The sequence below is a fragment of the Petaurus breviceps genome, unplaced genomic scaffold (assembly GCF_028583685.1).
Source record: "Petaurus breviceps papuanus isolate PSGF00001 unplaced genomic scaffold, PetGlider_PUasm1.0 91041, whole genome shotgun sequence".
In the NCBI taxonomy this organism is placed as follows: Eukaryota; Metazoa; Chordata; class Mammalia; order Diprotodontia; family Petauridae; genus Petaurus; species Petaurus breviceps.
The window spans coordinates 2,548,445-2,569,360 of NW_027187400.1; the positions used below are offsets into that span (position 1 = coordinate 2,548,445).

At 39.0% G+C, this 20,916-nt stretch overlaps 1 pseudogene; it reads right to left on the reverse strand.

Annotated features, from left to right (window-relative positions):
* Window positions 1-19,587: 19,587 nt before the first annotated feature.
* LOC138154279 (small ribosomal subunit protein eS1 pseudogene) lies at window positions 19,588-20,133 on the reverse strand (annotated as a pseudogene).
* Between the last annotated feature and the right edge of the window lie 783 nt (window positions 20,134-20,916).

Consider the following 20,916-nt stretch of genomic DNA (forward strand, 5'->3'; position numbering starts at 1 on the left):
TTGGAAAAACCACTGACCTGAAAAATAGATCCAGGAGAGATAATTTAAAAATTATTGGTCTACCTGAAGGCCATGATCAAAAGAAGAACCTAGAAATCATTCTTCATGAAATTCTCAAGGAAAATTGCCCTGATATTTTAGAACCAGAGGGCAAAATAGAAATTAAAAGAATTCACCAATCACCTCTTGAAAAAGATCCCAAAGAGAAAACTCCTAGGAATATTATAGCCAGGTTCTGTAGTTCCCAGATCAAGGAGAAAATATTACAAGCAGCCAAGAAGAAACAATTTGAATATAGTGGAAACACAATCAGGATAACACAAGATCTAGCAGCTTCTACATTAAGGGATCAAAGGGCTTGGAATATGATATTCCAGTGGTCAAAGGAGCTAGGATTAAAATCAAGAATTACCTACCCAGCAAAACTGAGTATAATGTTTCAGGGGAAAATATAGTCATTCAATGAAATAGAGGACTTTTGGGTGGCTAGGTGGTGCAGTGAATAGAGCACCAGCCCAGGAGTCAGGAGGACCTGAGGACTAGCCTCAGACACTTAACACTTACAAGCTGTGTGACCTCGAGCAAGTCACTTAACCACAATTGCCCTTCCTTCCCCATTCAAAAAGCGAAAAAACAAAACAAAATAAAGGACTTTCAAGAACTCTTGATGAAAAAACCAAAGTTGAATAGAAAATTTGGCATTCCAATACAAGAAGCAAGAGAAGCATGAGAAGGTAAACAGGGAAAATAAATCATAAGGAACTTATTAAAGTTGAACTATTTACATTACTACATGGAAAAATGATAATTGTAACTTATGAAACTTTTGTCAGTATGAGGATAGTTGAAAGGAATATAAATGTGTGTGTGTGTATATATGTGTATACATACATGTATGTCTATATAGGAGGCTATATGTCCATATGAATACATATGTGAGTGTGTCTATACATGTGTACAGGTATACATAGACAGAGGACACAGGATCAATTGAATAAGAAGATATGATGTTTTTAAAATAAAATTAAGAGATGAGAGAAGAATATAATGAGTGGAGATTAGGAGGGACAGAAAAGGGTAAATTATCTCCTATAAAAGAGGCAAGGGAAAACTGTTACAATGGAATGGAAGAACAGAAAGGCAAAGGGGAATGGGTCAACCTTACTTTCATTGAATTTGGCTTAAGAATTTGGCTTAAAATTCGCACTGTTAGGTATCTTACCCTAAGTAAAGTAGGGGGGAAGTGAATAAGAGGGGGGATGTGAATAAGAGGGGGGATGATAGAAGGGAGGGAAGATTGTGGGGGGAGGGTAGATGGAAGCATACACTTTTGAAAAGGGACAGGGTCAAAGCAGAAAATAGAACAGGTGAGGGGCTGGATAGGATGGAGAGAAATATAGTCAGTCTTTCACAATATATCCACTATGGAAATGTTTTTCATAACTACACATGTACAATCTGTATTGAATTGCTTATCTTCCCAGTAAGGGTGGGTAACAAGGAAAAAAGGGAAAGAATCTGGAATTCAAAGTTTTAAAATCAAATGTTTAAAAAATTATATAATTCAAATATATAATGTTATTAATACTATTTTACACGTAATTGGGAAATATGATATACAGGTACTGGGGCATTGTGATAGTAATGGAATATAAAGATTCCCCTGTATTGGCTTGGTTTTCAAATTGATTGTGTTAAAACCCAGAGTTTGTTAATCCCACCTGTGGGATGGGCTTGTTGACTTGAAAAGAGAGACACGAACTGGGAGGAGCTGGTGACATAGATTTGGAGAGACAAGAGAGAGGCAGAAGAACTTTTTGGAAGCAGCACCTCATGGAGCCAGAGAGAGACTGAGAGGATTGTTGAGTGCCACTTTGAATCGCCCTGGACTTTTGAGACCTGCCCCCAGAGCTGCCAAGGACTGAGGAGACATGGGCTGTTTTGCTGGTACTTTGTCTGTCTGTTTTGATGTTGTTTTGCCAGATTTGTCCACTGGTGAAAGACATTCCTTTTGTTGAAGAAGTCCTGGAACCTGGCTGTTGGCTAAGAGATCCTGAGACTGTCCTGAAGACAGAGAGTGAATGCTGTCCACTGGTGAAGGACAGTGCTGTTGTTGCAGGGGTCTGGAGACTGTCCTGCAGACAGAGTGAATACTGTCCACTGGTGAAGGACAGTGCTGTTGTTGCAGGGGTCTGGGAACCTTTCTGTTGGTTCAGAAGCCCTGAAGAAGGATTTTCTTGTTGTATGTTTACAGAAATCCTGGGAGAGGGTTTTGCTAATGTTTTCAGGGGTTCTAGGACTGTTCTACAGACAGAGGATGAATTAATGAAGAGACTGGCAATGTATCTTGTGGCCTTGCTAAGCCTTGTCTCCCCAGGAACTAAGATTGCTGAGAACTTGCCTCATGTCAAGATGAAGAAAAGACCTCCATTTGGGTATTAAGTGCTGTGCTTAAACTTGATGTAACTCTGGGGTAGATTCAATTGTGATCCAGGGGTGGGGAACTTGTGACCTTTTTGTGTTCTATGGTTGAACAAATTAATGTACTTTACTTAGATTGGAAACTAATCTCCATTTGAGAAGAGGGACTTTGTGGTGGGCTAAATGAAGGTACAGCCTAGGGGTGGAGTAGTATTTAGAACAGGGACTTTGTAATTGATTGAATGAATGGAAGGTCCTGGGGTGGGGTAGTACTTGGAGATTATTTAATCACCCTTAGTAAATGCTTTATTTTGAATGATGTCATGTTTTGATCTTCTCTGTTCTTGGTTTGTCACTGAATAAAATGGAGAGCACCTATGCTGATATTTTGAACCTTGGGAAGTTGCCTTTCCTTGGCATGACATTACAGGCATAGAGATCCCCTGGAAAAGTCAAAAGGGGTATATGAGAAAATATGGGAGAGAGCAGATTGGAGGAGGGGATATCCTGTGGGACTGCTATTTTGGGTCGTGGATAGGAAAAAAAATGGGGAGAAAATTTGTAACTCAAAATCTGGTGAAAATGAATGATGTAAATCAGAAGTTAATAAAGCATTTGAAAAACAAAAATTATTTATAATATATATATATATATATATATATATATATAAAATATGCACTGGGAAATAAGATATACAGGCACTGGGGTATGGAGATACATCTTGCCCTACTGGAAAGTTGGAGGGGAAATGGAGGAGGATATAGGAGAGAGCATATTGGGGGAGGGGGTATTCAGTGAGATCACTGTTCTGGGGGAGTGGGTAGGGGAAATACAAGAGAAAATCTGTAACTCAATAAAAAAAATAATAAAGGTTGGAAAAATAAAAAGGAAAAGGATCTATATGTACCAGAATATTTATAGTAGCTCTTTTATGGTGGCAAAGAATTGGAAATTAAGGGGATTTCCATAAATTGGGGACTAGCTGAACAAATTGTTGTATGGGATTATGATGGAATACTATTGTACTAAAAGAAACAATGAGCAGATGCTTCAGAAAAATCTGGAAAGACTTTCACGAGCTGATGCAAAGTGAAATGCACTATATACAAAGTAAGAGCAATATTGTAAAATGATCAGCTGTAAATGACTTAGCTATTCTCAGCAATACAATGATCCAAGACAACTCTGAAGGACTTATGATGAAAAATGCTATCTATCCACAGAGAAAGAACTGATGTTGTCTGAATACAGATTGAAGTATACTTTTTTAACTTTATTTTTCTTGAGGGTTTTTTTGGTCTGTGTTTTCTTTCACAACATGACTAATATGGAAATGTTTTGCATGACTACACATGTATAACCAACCTATATCAAATTGCTTATTTTCTCAGTAAGGGGGTTGGGGAGAAAAGAAGGGAGAGAATTTGGAACTCAAAGTTTTAAAAAAGAATGTTAAAAATTGCTTTTACATGTAACTGGGGGAAAAATAAAGTACTAAATAAATAAAAAACAAAGAGATGAATCTTTGATTTTGGGAGAAACATGGATTCATTAAAAGAACTATACAATTTCTCAAAGGTAGTCCAGTCTGCACTCCCCTTCTCCAATTTAAACAAGAAATTATGCAGGAAAATTCCCATAAAAGAAATCATCAGAGAATTTTACCACTGGAATAAAGGGTGGGCTGGCCAAGTAGCAAGAGTTAGAGATAATATAATAGTTAGCAAAGGTTTACAAAGTTAAATATCTATCCAATTAGATGGATAGATGCACACATATATACGTGTGTGTGTATACCTATGTATTACATATAATCTCATTAGATCCTCACAACAACCTTGTTTGGTAAGTACTATTATTATACCCATTTACAGATAAGGAAATGGAATTAGTGATTAACTGACTCTTAACTCTAATGCCTTCTCTCTGTTGATTGTTTCTTATATATGCTGTATAGCTTGTTGGTACATAGTCATTTCCATGACTTCCTCATTATATTGTGAACTCTTGGAGGGAAAAGATTTTTTCTTGCCTTTCTTTGTATGGCCAGCTTTTAGCACAGTACCTGGCACATAGTAGGTCCTTAATAACTTCATATTGACTGATTTGCCCAGGGTCACATGGATAAGAATGGTCTGAAGCAGGATTTGATCTCCCATCTTCCTGAATCCAAGTCGATGCGTTGAACCTCCTATTGGCCTAACCAGTGGACAATCTCTAGGTTCCACTGATGTCCATGCAAAACCAAGAGAATGCAAGGAATACCATCCACTCCACCCATGTATTCACCATCGTCCAGAACATTGGGTCTACCCTCTATGGCATATTTATGGAAAGAAATAGATGACTCACCCGTGGTGATTAGTTGGCATGGATGGGGTTACAGCCTGCATCTTAGGACAGAAGATTTAATTTGATAAGAACAGAAATCTACTGAAGAAATGGAGTGAAGGAGGAAGGATTCTATTCCCTAATGATTTTTTAAATGTGAGCTCATCAAACACCAATCTTTTATTTCATTGAGTTCTTTGTCAGATTTCTCTATTCTGCTCTATTGATCTGATTTTTTTTTCTGGTACCAAGCAATTTTTATAGTGATTACTCTAGTGCATTTGGATATCTGGTGGGGCTAATCCCCCTTTACTGGTTTTCTTTTTTATAGTTCTGCAATGATTCAACAAACATTTATTAGGCAGCAGTTAAATGTCAGGCTTTGTGCTGGGAACCAGGGATATAAAGTCCAAAAAAAATGTAATAATGAAATGGTCCCTGACCTCAAAGAGATTACATTCCAATTGGGCATGAGTAAGTACAAAGTCATTTTCAAAGGGAGGAACTATAAGAACAGGGAGAGGGAGAGGAATCAGGAAAGATCTTATGTGGACAGTGTGTTGGCCCTTGCTGCTAGACAGGGGCTCTCTAGAGCTCAGGTGTTCTAAACTACAGTGGGCCAAGCCAATCTGTTGTCCAAATTCAGTTCGCATTAACATGGTAAGCCCTTGGTAGGTGGGGAGTTGGGGACACCAGTTTGCCCATAGAGGAGCAAACTAGTTTAGGTCAGAAATGAAGTAGGTCGGTGAGACTGTGAGACTCAGTCTTTAAGGGGGGAAAAGGTTTTTTTGTAAAACCTGAGCTGTCCTTTGACTTAAGATAGGAATTCTAAGTGAAATTGAGAAGAGTTATTCCAGGTGTGAGTGACCACTGAGAGGGATGTCATATACAAGAAGCAACATACAGTTCAATTTAATTTAAATGAAGTATATGAAAGGAAATGGTAATAAATTACATTAAAAGGTAAGTGGGAGTAACAGTGTAGAGGACTTTAAATTCCAGGTGAAGATTTTACATTTACTTATATGTGTACATGATCATATTTCTTCTGGGGACAGTTGGGAGCCATTGAAGATTTTGGATACAGAGAGTACATGGGCAGATTTGTGTTTTAGGAATATCAGTTTGACAGCTTGGTGGACAGTGGAGGAGAAAGGAGCTGATATGAAAAAAAAGCTAGTGCTAAAGTCTAAATGAAAGGTCATGAAGGTCTGAACTAAGGTAAAATGGAGAAAAGGGGAGAAATATCAGAGTGGATATTGTGAAGGAAGTATTGATAAGATTTAGCAACTGATCAGATATGAATTGAGGAAAAGTGCAGAAGCAAGGACAATCCCAGGGTTATAAACATGAGAAATAGGAGAAAGAGTAGTATTATCAATAGAAATGAGGAAGCTTGTGGGCCTGATGAGCCCTCAGAGGACATATGATGGATTCCATTTTGGATATGTTGAGTCCTTGTTGACTTAAGTAATTCCATGTTTTATTATCCTTGTTCGCTTTACATGCATCTAAGTCTGGGTCACAGCTGGGTTATCGAGTCCTAAGCTTCTGCAAGTCAGGAGATGGTGAGCCAATCTTAAGACATAATATAGCCTTCACGGGGAACGGGCTTAGGAGAAATCCTGAACCAGAGTCTTCCCATGTATGGACCGGGTCAGAGACTGGCCCTCGACAATGGCAATGCCAAAAACAGAGAAACCAAGAAGGATGAGAAATGAGAAAAGGCCCTTTCGCAAATAATTCAGTTAACTGATTGGGGAAGAAGTCTTACATCTGTCTCTGTGTTTAAAGATATAAGGGCAGGGATATTTATTGTTAAAGTGTGGTAGAATTTTCTTGGGAATCTATCTGGTCCTGGTATCTTTCTGGAGACAGCCCTTTAATATGCTGCCTGCCTTCTGTCAGTTATCCACCCTTCACTCACACAGCTACCCCTTAGTTTAGACCCTTATCCCCTCTGCCTACATTATTGCGGTGGCCTTCTAATTGCTCCCCCATCCCGAAGTCTATCCCCACTCTCAATGCCAAAGTAAATCCATTAAAACCAGATCTGACCTGTGACTCCCCTACTCAATGAACTTCAATGGCTTCCTATCACCTGTAGGATAAAATATGAACTCTTCTTTAGCTTTTAAAGCACCAGACAATCTGGCAGCAAACCCATCTTGCCAGACACACTGGCTATCATTCCCTCTTCTACTCTCTGCCATCTGGTCAAACTAGTCTCTGTTACTCACTCACTACTCCAGCTCCCCATCCCTCTGTCTTTGCGCTGGTCATCCCTTATGCCTGGAATGTTCTCCCTCTGGGAATGCTCTCCTGACTCACCTCTGTCTCATAGAGCTCATATCTCCCTTTAAAAGAGCTCAGGCACAAGATTCTGCATGGTAGTGGCCTCCCACCCAAACTACCCAAATTTAACTACTATCTGGGTGTATATGTGTATATACAGATATACATGGATGCACGTACACACAAATAATTATTTATTAACTTATATTTATATAAACTTTGTATTTATGATGTATATATACATCCTACACACACACACACACACACACACACACACACACACACACATACACACACTGGTTGTTTCCCCCATTATGATGAAACCTCATTGCCACTAAGGATTATTTCATTCTTTGTGTTTGTATCCCCAGAGTAAAACACTGCGCCTGGCAATTATTAGACGCTTAATAAATACATGCTCACTGCTGATTGATCTACTTCTTGTTTTGTGAAATATGGCATTTTATACTTATCCGGATTATCATCCCTTCTTTTTAGATTTTCCAATGTATTAGTATAGAGCTGTGTGTACTCAACTTGATCATTTACTTGATTTCTATGGCTCCTTCTGCTTTCAGATCTTAGTCATTTGGGGGCTTCTCTCTCTCTCTCTCTCTCTCTCTCTCTCTCTCTCTCACACACACACACACACACACACACACACACACACACTCACACACACACACATCCTCCCTCCCTCTATCTCTGTCTCTCTGACCTTCTCTCTTCCTTTCTCTCTTCTCAATCTTTCTCTTTTTGCCTCCTTCTTTCTCTGTTTCCCTGTCTCTTTCTTTCTCTCTCTCTTTCCTCACTGTCTTTTTAAATTAGATTTTCTATTTGTTTATTGATTTCGCTAGTCTTTTAAACAAAAATACCCCTTGAATTTTTCATTTCAAGTTTTTAGAAAAATTAAGTTGTTTTCTGCGCTAATCTTGATCATTTCTCTTCTCTTTTCTTTTGGTGTGGAATTTTGATCTTTTAAGTGTTTTAGGCACCAATTTGATTCACTAATTTTGTCCTTTTCATTGATATGGGAATTCAGTAACATGAATTTGCCTCTAAGGATTTATTTAGCTAATCTTATAGATTTTGATGCATAGTATCTATATTGTCATTCTCTTTGATTTAATCTATTTTTTTTAATAATTTCCTCTTTCACCTAGGCATTATATCCATCTTTAGTTTCCATGGGAACATATCTCTTTAATCCATGACATCATTATTTATGACTACTTTTATCACATTATGGCCCACAAATAGAATATTTAGAATCTCTGCTTTTCTGCATTTGCCTCTGTCTTCTAAGTGGCCCAACATTCTGCTGATTTTGTGTGTGCCATGAACACTGAAATTGAATAAAAAGCTATATTCTTTGCTTTTCCCTTTGAATTTCCTCCACAAATCTATAAGATTTAGTTTACCTATTATTCTATTGAGTTCTGTTATTCTTTTCTTATTTATCTTTTTGTTGAATTTATCATATAATGATAGTAGGAAGTTAAAACCTTCTATTTTTTGCTCTATTTCTCCACAGTCCTAAGGTTTTGCTATGTTATGAATCTTGAGGCAAAACTATTATTTAAGATGGAGATACTCTTATTTTGTCTAAAATCTTTTAGCCTAACATTATGTCCTTTTTAGATATTTTAATGCCTTCTGGCTTGAATTCAACTTTGTCCATATGTTTGGTGCCACATTCCCTTTTTGTGACTTGGTAGTAATTTGATGAATTCATTGGGAATCTAATGAGATCTTTCTTAATTAAAGATTATTCCAGCAAGCAGAATACTGTGAGAATCTGACTTTTAATCCATTCTAGGACTCTTGCTTTTATTGAGTTGTTTGGTTTGTTTGGGTTTAACTTTGCTATACCATTATTAACTTTGTTTTTTGTCAGTATTATCATAGGAAGCCAAAATAAGCTTTCTTTTTAATGTTCTGGTAGCTTAAATTATTAATCCAGACTTGATAGAGCCATTCTGAACAAAATTTCTCTTTCTTATATTAATGATTATATATTTAATGTAGGCCTCCCCTTTATCAAAGATAATTGCCTTTCTTTGTGGTTACCTTGTTATCTTCCCCTTCCTGCTCTTGGCTTTCTTGCCCCACATACCTCCCAAACCTATTTCCCTAAAACATCCTTATGATCCCTTTACTGATTTAATCACTGCAAGGCTCTGAGTGTTCCCACACATTGTTAGCAAAAGTTTTATCTTGCTTATTTTAAATACCTCTCTCTTTGCCAAAAGGCTTGTATGTCATCTGAAGACTTTCTTCAAGTAGATATGCCTCTCTGGAAACTTTCCAAAGTAAATTTAGTCAGGTAGATAATATAAGCTCCTAGCCCATGCTTCTTCATTTTATATATGTTATATTACATTTTCCACCATCCATCTTCAATCTCCTTGAAAAGTCCCCTGTGATCCTAGTTATTGTTCCCTGGTAGGTGATTTCCATCCTTCTTCTGGTACCTTGAAAGTAACATTGGAGTTGAACTATTGTAAAAGCTGAGGCCTATTAAGTGTATCAATTAAATTACCCCATTCTATCTAAAATAGGTCATAAAATGCTACCTTGCCAAGTGGGGACTTGACTTGATTTAGTCCAATCAATCAAAGGCCTTCCAACTAACTATGAAAAGTCCGTGAACAATTCAAATGTCTCTGATGAGTTGGACTGCATGTATGAACTGTATGAACTGAACTGATGGGTATAATGCCAATCACAGTAGCACACCTGAGGACTGCTGCTGTGAATAATTTCAAGAGTCTAATTGCATAGTATAATGACCTCTCTATTCATTTAGCAGTAAATTAAAGCATAACATTCATAACAATGTAACATAACTTATTACTAAGGTCATGTAGTCTTAAACAAAACATATCAATCAGTATGTCTTATAGCATTCCTCAGAATCCCCACACAGCATATATTATTGCATTCAGTAGCATTCCCCCAAATACTTGTTTACACAAGCATGGGGTCCCAGGTCAGGGTCTTCCTTAGCACAACACAGCCTTAAGGGGTAACAGAAAATACAAACAGCATCCACCCCTAGGTCATAGTGAGTCACAATCTCCTCAATCAATACACACTGTACAAGTAAAGGACTTTCTCATCTTGACTCAAGACTGACTTCCAAACCCCATGACTCTTCTTCTGTGGGCTGACTGCTCCTGACTCTCACCTGGAATCACACATAGGCAGCTCTCTGCTTTTGTTCCATGTCTCAGTTCACAGGGAATGCTCCACTCCAAGTTCCTTCCTGACAACAGACTTCAGGGACTCCTGCCCAAAGCTTTTATTTTTAGGAAAACAAAGGTTAACAGGGCTACAATAATATGTATACACATTACCAGCACCATCATCTCAATTCACTTTAACAGCTCTTAAAAGAGGCTTAAGCTAAGCCTCCTTCCTGTGGGTGGATCTCCATTTTTTAACTCAATTCACTCATATGGCTCACACTCACTTCTCTCTCTCAGTTCTGCTTCTTTCTCTACTCTGTCCTCTCCCTCCAAGCAATACAATATATACTGTTTCCAATCAGAGACTCTTGATTTAATCAAAGGCAAGACTCAATCAAAGGAATTTGACTGGATAAAACTCAATTCAGAAAAATAACAAAAAATCCTACTTTGCTTGCCCTTACATTGAATTGCACAGTAAGTATTCAGATTAACTGAGTAACATTGGTCGTATCAGCAAGTAGTCATCATCTACTCCTTTCTGCCACACATACCCACTAAATTTGAGTCCTGTTCCCTCTAGACTCTGTCTGTATGGGGGGGAGGATATTTTATACCCATTGTCTTTACTGTACATTTTAGCTGAGTAAATGGTATCAACTGATATCATGGTGGGAAGAACAGGGGAAGAATTCCATGTTCTATAGCATGAGAAAAATCATTCCTAAACCCAAGCCCTAACCATAGACCCTTAAAGGAACATAGTAGAAGAGGCCCCATCTTATCAGGGGGAGTTGGAGGTGGGACAAGTACCTCAGATCATGTGTTGAATCATGAGTTTATCCATGTTAAACTTGAGGTTCTTTCTTGAGAGCATCCTGTGAATTTGGAGGGGTCACATTTCACTGCTTTTTGCTGATTCAGGGAAAATTTTTAAATAATTCCCTGAGCTCTTATGTCCAGATTCTTTTGTTTTTCCTAAGTTTTCCAGGATGTCAATAACCTAGTTCCTACATTGTACTCTATCCTTCAGGTCTATGTATTTTCTGATAATTTATATATTAATATTTCCAACTTTTGCTCATTGTGTATGATTTTATTTTCTGCTTTACTACTACTGCTGCTCATTGCTTCTATCAAATTTGAGGTTCTCTGTTTGTATTCTACATATTGGTCATTTTTCTTCATGGTTTCCTCTCATTCACTATTTATATCTCTTTGTCCTCAGCTGATTTCCAGCTTTCTTATGCTGAAGACTCTCATGGCTAGGGCGGAACAGGATCCATGCTGCCAACTGAAACCTTCCAAGTTTAGGCAAAGTGTTTAATTAGGCATCATCTCATCTATTCAAAATACTTCATCTAAAAAAGAGAAAACAAAAGCACAGAAAAATTAAAGTGACTTGCCCAGACATTAAGTAGCATTAATGGAGTCCTCTGGACTCCAACTCCAGGGATCTTCCTCTTACACTGTGCTATTTTTTAGTGTTATCATGTGTTTTTTTTTCCTAGCATTGCTAAATTTTGTTTCATCTTTTTTAAATGTGTCATTTATCTATCTATTTGAGGACATCTCCTGGTATATTGTGTATGGTTCCTTTTTTTCACTGACACTTTCTCTGATTCAGTTATCCTATGGTGTATGGTCATTGTGTCAACTCTCTGCTTTGCTCATTTTGTTTATTTGCTTTACTTTTTTTTTATTTTTCTTGCATGGCTTTCTCTTCTCTTCGTGTCTCTTTGTGTTCCTCCCTCCTCACCATGCCCATAGGGTGAGGGAAGTGACTGGATCCTTTCAATTCTTGCCCTTCAGTATCTGATATCAGCTGCCCTCTCATGCTCTCCCAGGGAACAAGATAAAACCATATGGTTCAAGTGATAGTACAGTTAGGCTGATTCAGAACTGTTTGTGTAACTGGCCCTCAAAAAAGATTTATTACTGATTAGATGTCAACTCAGAAGGTCTCCTTTGCCTTAGTACTACTGTAGTTAACATTTTTCATAAAAAGCTGACCCTGTCCTATCTTACCAGAATGATTATACACTTTTTTCCCTCACTCATTCTGTGTTGCAGTCAAACTTGGCTGCTTACTGTTCCCATACACGATATTCAATTTCCTACCTCTGTGAATTTGCACAGTCCATCGCTGTCCCCCATACCTTTCTTTCCATTGCATAGAATTCCTTCAAAGCATGGGTCAGGACTGACTATCTACTATAGGAAAACTTTTCTGCTGTTCCTACTTCTTAGTTCTACCCCCAAGATGAAAGTGTTGGTGTGTGTATGTGTGTATACACATACACATGTATATACATACATGTACATATATTGTGCACATGTGTGTATACACACATGTGTTAACATATACAGTGTTTTTACTTCTCAGTTCCAACCACATGAAAGTGTGGCATTTATGTATTGATGTGCACATATTGTAATGGTAATAGGAATTTTAAGATCTTCCCTGCCCCTTGTATTTGCAATCAAACAGGTACTTAGCACCTTGTTCCAAGTTAATGATTGTGTCAAGTATTAAGACCCAGAACTTGGGAATCCCACAGTGGGATGGACTTGTTGACATAACAGGAAGGGGCAGAACAAGGAGGAGCTAATACCATATATAAGGAAAAGGCCAAGCTGAGAAAGGCCAGAACTGGAGGCAGAGCAGCTACAGACAGAGAGACAGACAGACAGACAGACAGAGAGAGAGAGAGAGAGAGAGAGAGAGAGAGAGAGAGAGAGAGAGACAACTACCAGAATCCTGAGAACTTCTGAGAACTGCTACCAATTGAGAACAGAATGGAAAACACAACTTGTGATGCCAGAATTTCTCCTGAGAACTGAATTGAGAACTTCTGAGAAATGAGAAGAGAAGAGAACTGGGAGGACGCATGACTGTGGTGCCAGTACTTTGTCTGTCTGTTTTAATGTTACTTTGTCAGGTTCATCTGCTGATAGAGGACCGTGCTGTTATTACAGAAGCCCTGGGACCTTGCCGCTGGTTCAGAGGCCCTGAAAGAGGATTTTCTTGTTGCATGTTTACAAAAATCCTGGAGGAGGGTCTTGCTGATATTTTCAGAGGTCCTGGGACTATACTAATAATTTGTGCTGATTCCTCAGAGCTTGTTGTTGGGTCTATGTTGACTTCACAGGCAGAAAGTGAATTGATGAGGATGCCAGCAATGTGTATAAATGTTATTGTGGTTTTGTTAAGCTTTTGTCTTTCCAGGAATAGAAGCTGTGAAGGACTTGGGGTGGACTAGACACTGTGAGCTTCAGTATGGAACAAGAACTGGACAAGGAGCTGGACAACAAGGAGCTGGCAGAAGCTGGGACCATGGAAGAGGATCCATGGAAGCTGAGAGACTGTCCTGAGTCAAGATGAAAAGACCTCTCCTTGGGTATTTAATGCAAACTGAGAAGATCATGATTTACTAGGGGTGTAGAACTTTGACCTTTACAATTAGATGATTGAGTTAAGGACTTGCTAATTTAGGATGATTGGAAACTAATCTCCAATCAGGAAGAAAGAAGACTGACTTTGATTGACGAGATTAAGACAATGTAACCTAGGGGTGGAGAACTTTTGACCTATGTATTTTGTGTCAATTAAGGAGGTTTGCCTCCTTAAGAATGATTGAATTATTAAATGAATGTACTTTGTTTAAAACTATGTGACCACTCTAGTGAAAACTACATGGCCATTTTAGTGATAAGTTGTTATGCCATAACATGGTGAATATTGTATTTTGATTTTCTGTGAATGTTTTGTCTTAGTTTGTTATTGAATAAATTGAGAGTTCACTATACTGTGTATTCAGAATCATGAAGCTGTTCACAGAAGCAGTCCTCTGGAAAGCTGCTCATGCTTGACTTTATACATATGTGTGTGTATATGTGTATATATATATATACATATATATATATATACACACACAAGTATGTATGTGTAGATTTTATACGTGCATTCACACATATATTTTGCATATATATAGCTATACATTCATATATATTTATATATATACAACATTTACATATATGCTAGTCAATAAGCATTTATTAAACACCTACTATTTGCAAGGCACTGTACTGAACATTGGGGATACAAATAAAGGTAAAAAAAAATAGTCCCTGCCCTCAAGAAGCTCACAATCTAATGGAGGAGACAACTTGTAAACAACTTTGGACAAGCAAGCTATATATAGCATGAACTGAATATGACCCAGGGGGAGACATTGTAACTAATGCATATTTATTTGTGTGTGTTTGTGTGTGTGTGTGTTCTATCCTAGTACAATGTAAAGTTCATCAAGGGCAGGAACTATTTCATTTTTGTCTATATGTGTATGTATATATAATATATATACATACACATATATACACATACATACATGTATGTATAGTGTTTAGCACAGTACCTGGAACATAACAGATGCTCAATCTCTGATTGCTGAGAAGAATAAGGAGGAAAAGGAGGAAGAGGCAGAGGAGGGAGGAGGAGAAGGAAGAGTAGGAGGAGAAGGAGAAGAAGAAGGAGGAGGAGGAAGAGGAAGGAGGAGGAGGAGGAGGAGGAGGAGGAGAAGGAGAAGGTCTTCTGAGGTCTCTTCCAACCTTGAAATTCTATACAAAGTCCTAACTGGAGAGATGTATAAGGATAAAAAAGAGATGGTGGGTGGATTGAACAGAAAATTGTCTTCCAGACCCAAGTATTTATATACTTGAACGAGGGTGCAATGACCAGGACTTTGCACCAAAGTACTAACATTTAGAGGGCACAAAAATGCCCTAAAAATATATCCTCCTACAGAAGTGATGAAATGACTGAATTTGACACCAATGACTAGTTAAAATAGGAAACTATAAGATCACGCACAAGTAACAACCATCTGTGAGCCACTATATAGTAACTGATTCCCCCTCCTGTTCAACTGAATTAGTTGTAATTACATCATGTATTATGTTTCCATCATGAGTTACAAAGCTGATTTGGGGGCTCTGTCAGATTATTGCTATTTGAGTTGTTCAGGCCTCCCGTAGGTTTCCAGAGGCTTATGAATTTAGTGTTTCAAGACCTGCTGGATGAGAGAGGTGGTGATTTATTTCAATGATGCCCTCCCTACTCCAGGGATCCTGTCCAGAACGCCAAATTTATCTGAGCAATCCTCTGGTTTCATGTCTTTCTGGAAGGCAGACAACTGGGCTTTAGTATAGGCATCCTGAGACTCCTGCTGTTGAACTAATTTCAGTATCTCTGATGGGAGGTTAGTAGCTGCAAAGGTCAGGACTGATATAGGGCTTTGGGGAGTGACTGAGCTGTCAGATGGATAAACTTAGGTTATTCTAATCATGTAACTGCCCACAGATTACAACATCCACTATCATAGGCGATTATGAAATTGAACTGACTGAATATGAAGGTTCAATGGATCTAGTGTTGATTGAAATACCAGGTGACCTGAAAGTGCCTTGGCTCTTATGGTCAGAGTAGATGAGGACAGAGTATAGCACAACCTCAAGATGATGCCTCTACTTTCAAATGCAGCTTGGATGGTGAGTAGCTCCCCCTCCCTGATGGTAGAGTTTTTCCTGCATTATTCAGAATATAATAAATACTATATTAATCTTATAACCTATTAAATATAATATAACATTATATTATTATATAATATATTATACATTGATGTGATATTGCATAACATATAGTAATATATCATATAGTTATAATTATATAAAATGATTAAATAATATAGTGCTACATAATAATTGATGATATAATAATAATAATATTATAATAACCCCTTCCTCTCAGGGGTGTTGTGAAGATCAAATGGGATAACATGTAAGCACTTTGTAAACCTTTAAGTGTTGTAGAAATGCTAATTATTATTATTACTGTTTAAAGTACTTTGAAAAACATTAGAGTGCTATACAAATGTTAGCTATCATCACCATCATCTTTACCATTATTATTGTTAATCTCAAAAAGGTAGCAAATAATAAGGCCGGAGTGTGGATGAAGAAGAGGAGGAGGAAGAGAAAGAAGAGGAAAAATTACATCCAGTGAGAACAAATCAAGAAGCATTTATTAAGCACTAATTGTATGCCAGGCACTGTGTTAAGTACTGGGAATCCAGATGCAAGTAGAAAGAAACAGAGTTCCTGCCCTCAAGGAGCTTACATTCTAATTGGGAGGAAAATTACAAATAAAAATACTAAAAAGGGAGGAGGTTGCTACATATGAGAGCATAGTAGAGGAAGTCGTCAGGAGTGCAGCCTGGAGAGGAATGAAGACAGCCTCCATTGTAATATCAGATGCCTCGCCTTTCATGATAATTGCTTCGAAGAATCGTTCAATAAGCATTCTCTGCAGGAAGCACATACGGTGTGGCATTGGACAAGCTGCTAGGCAGATGTGTAAGCAAAAAAACTAGCTCCTCACCTAAAGAAACTGACATTAAATGGGACAATCCACAGATAGATGGGCATAGACAGAGAGTGACACAGAGCTGGTAGTGCATTGTTGAAATGGACAGTGAGAAAGTCAAGACCGAGGAACAGCGAGGGATGCCAGAATAAGACCAAGGACAGTGAGTATATGTCCCAGAAAGGTAAATCCAGACTTGGTGTCAGGAAAAACATGCTCTCAGAGCTGTCCCAAACCCTGGAAGTCGTCAAACAAAGGTCCAGTGGCCACTCATGAGGCTTGTTGCAGAGGCCACTCTTAGGCAGGGGTGGGCTGGACAGCCAAGCCTGTGAGGTCCCTTCCACCTCTGAAATTTTGCCCTTTTGGGGGCATTTCAACAACAGGAGAAGGGCAGAGAAGTGTAGAGGATGCATCAGAAAGACCCTGCAGAGCTCTGAGGGGCTCTGGAATGTCGCACGTGGAGTTAGGAAGACCTGGGTTTGAATGTCACCTTCGTTATTTATTGGCTGTGTAACCTTCTGGGCCTCAGTTTCACCGTATGGAAAATAAGGGAGTTGAGTTCAATGATTTCTAAGGTGCCTTCCTCCAAGGACTCTCGGTATTTATTGAAGATGGGGTACATGGCATTGCTGACCTCCATTTTACATTGACTCCTCACAAAAAATATTGTGTGCTGTCCTCCCTAACCCAGGAACTCCCTCTTCTCCCTCTATCTTCATGTGTCTTCAATTTGGTGACTAGGGAGTGTTGGCGCAGGCACCGGAGGATCGCTCGGACCAATTTGGTGTTCTGGGCAAGATTCCTGGAATAGCAAGGCTATCATTGAAATCAGTCACCACCCCCTCATCCAGCAGGTCTCGAAACACTAAATTCATAAGCTTCTGAAAAACTTCAGGGGGTTTGTACAACCCAAATGGCAATAATCTGGCAGAGCCCAAAATTTAACTTTGTAATTCATGATGTGAACATAATACAAGATGTAATTACAACTAATTCAGTTGAGAAGGAGGAGGATTCAGTTACTATAGCGGCTCACAGATGGTTGTTACTTGTGCATGATCTTGTAGCTTCCCATTTTAACTAGTCATTGGAGCTAAACTCAGGTGTTTTTTTTGCCACTGAAAGAGTATGTGTTCCCTTTCTGTGCCCTCTAAATGTGAGCACTGTGGGACAAAGCCCTCATCATCCTCCCCCACAATTATAGTAGAAATACCTGGATCTGGAAGCCAATCTTCTGTCCATTGCACCTTTTAAATATGAATAGGTTAGATGTCCCCTGGAGGTCCAATGCAGTGAATATCCCTACCTTTGCCAATTGCTCAATTAGATTTGGTACCAAGGGGAAAGGTGCATATTTTTCCCAGATGGTGAGAGTATTCAGAGGTCTATAAACATGGCAGAGTCTCAGCTCCCCACTTTTCTTTTTAACAAATAGCAATGAGACTCCAACAGGGGAGATAGAGGGCCAGAAAAGGCTCATGCCTGTTCTTTTTCAATAATTCCTACAGGGCTGCCCAGTAAATCAAGTCAGCTAGGTTTAGAGTTCTGAGACCATGCTAAATTCACAACTATATTCGGACAACATCTTGACTTTACTTCATTAAATACATTCTGATAGTCTCAGCATGGAAAGAATATAGGGTAGGGGGCACAGGGGTGGAATATAGTGCTGGAGATGGCATACAACTGAGCTAAGGAATGTGTCTGGCCGTACTGGAAATGGCAGGCAACCTTACCAGAGTCTTCCATGATTGACAGATGATGTTGAGCCAAAAAAAAATCCCCAACAATCCCAGGAAAATCTGATTAGGATGGGGGAACAGAGCAATGGCCTTCAGGTACTTGTTCTCTAAAGCCACTGGTCTGAACCAGAGAGCTTATCAAACAGAGAGTATTTATTAAGCTCCTACGATGTGTCCGGAAATACAAAGAATGAAACACTCTCTACTCACAATGATCTTAAATTCTAATTGAGGAGACAATTATGTATGTATGTATGTATATATGTATATGTATATATGTGTGCATGTGTATTGTGTATGTGTGTGTATATCCACACATAGAGTCATAGAGAGAATAGTTATCAGAGACATATTATAATCTATTTTATTAATGCATATTAATATAGAATACATAATTCCTTCGTGTGTGCATGCACATACATACATATACACACGTACACACAGAAAATAATTAAGTACAGGGTAGTTTGGGAGGGAGGGTCCCAGCACTTGGGGAGATGAGGAAAGATTTCACTCAGAAGATAGTATTTAGTTTTCAACTAAAAGGAAGCAAGGAGGTCAGGAAGGATCGCCTATCCCCAGTGTGAGGCAAAGCAGCACAATGATGTAGGAGGGAGATGAGTTATCCAGTCATTTCTTTGGCTCCCACAGCATCAACACAGGATCTTAGAAGCAGCAGGGCCTAGTGGGTAGAGAAGGGGTGTGCTGGGAAATATTTAATGACTGGCTCTCCAGAAGGAAAAAAAAAGTACCTGTGACACTTTTAAGTTTAATTGGCATCATTAACATTTTCTCCATGATTTTCTTAAGTCTAGACAATCAATAAAACTATACATCAAGCCCTGCTTTGTAGAGTTTGCCTGTTTCTGAGATATAAATGCTCAAACTGAAAATATTAAGAGTTGTCTCTAGTGAGCCACTTCACACTGGCCCCAGCACACCTCTGTTGGAGCATGAACTTGAATCATGCCTCAGATTCCTTTTTTTAATGCTAAATTTTTATTTTTCAACCTTTGAAAGTTATTTTAGACAGATTCTGGAATTGGTGGTTCATAGCCATCAGCCCTTTCTACTTTTGTTGCCTGTTTCATCTCCTGAAGGATTTCCAGAGCCACCACCTTCAACCATGCAGCTCCTTTAGCTTTCCCAATTCAGATTTGGACTTCTTGAGCATCTTGACTTTTCATACAAATACATCATGGAGAGGGTAAATGGACTAGCAAGTCTTTTCTATGTGTTTTCCAATGCTGTCTGGAATCCGTTTACGGACAACTTCTTTCAAGTCATTTGTCTGCATCTCTCAGGTCATGATTTCCATCATTTTCTTAGGAATTTGACGGACCTGTTGGTGCTGGGCATAAGAAGTCTTATGGATCTGGTTATTGCGCTTTTTGGTAAAAACAACCCAAAAGAGGCAGAGCAAGTACCCACGTGTAGTTTTGACATCAACATGGGCTTCAATGATGGTCTGCCACTTTTTGACCATGGAGCACATCTTGTCCCAGGTAAGGTCCATTCCATGGAAATTACTCAAACAGTTTTTACCCTGAACATCTTCAGTAATTAACTTGAACTTATGAAAAGCAACCTCACCATTCTGCAGATCAGCAAGGCTCACTTCAAAAACTCGACCCTTGAGACCATCAGAGTCCATTTTTGTTCCTTGAGTCCTTGTAACCAGAGTCTTGCCAATATTTCAAATGCTGAACAGAGCTGGTGCTAAAAGCATCATACCAATCCTTCTTCAAAAATGTATCAACCGGGGTGGCCAGACAGCACAAATGAGTAAGAGCACCAGCTCCAGTGTTGAGATGACCTGGGGATTGAATCCGGGCTCAGACACTTAGCACCCATCCAGAAACACCTGGCCATGTAACCTTGAGCAAGTTACTTAACCTCAGTTGCTTAGGGGTGGCCAGGTGGCTCAGCAAGTAAGAATATCAGCCCCAGTGTTGGGATGACCTGGGGATCAAATCCAGGCTCAGATACTTAGCACCACACCCAGAAATAACTGGCCGTGTAACCTTGAGCAAGTTACTTAACCCTGATTGCTTTAAAAAAAAAAAAAAGAAAAAGAAAATGGATCAACCACTTTCTTCTTGGCTCCTTTTTTGCCACCTTTGGTGAGGCACTTATTCTTGCCCACTGCCATGATCCCTCTCTGAAAGCCCCTGCCTCAGATTCTTATGGGGCATGTGACCCTGGGAAAGTCACTAAACCTCTCAAGATCTCGGTGACTTCATCAGTAAAATGGGGATGATGAGGCTTAATTATCTACCTCACCAAATAAGTATGAAGAAAGCACTAGAGAAATGTAGGTTAGTATCTCTAGGATATTCTCTTCCTCTTCTTCTTCCTCTCTCTCCTCTCCTCTCCTCTCCCCTCCCCTCCCCTCCCCTCCTCTTCTCTTCTCTTCTCTTCTCTTCTCTTCTCTTCTCTTCTCTTCTCTTCTCTTCTCTTCTCTTCTCTTCTCTTCTCTTCTCTTCTCTCTCTCTCTCTCTCTCTCTCTCTC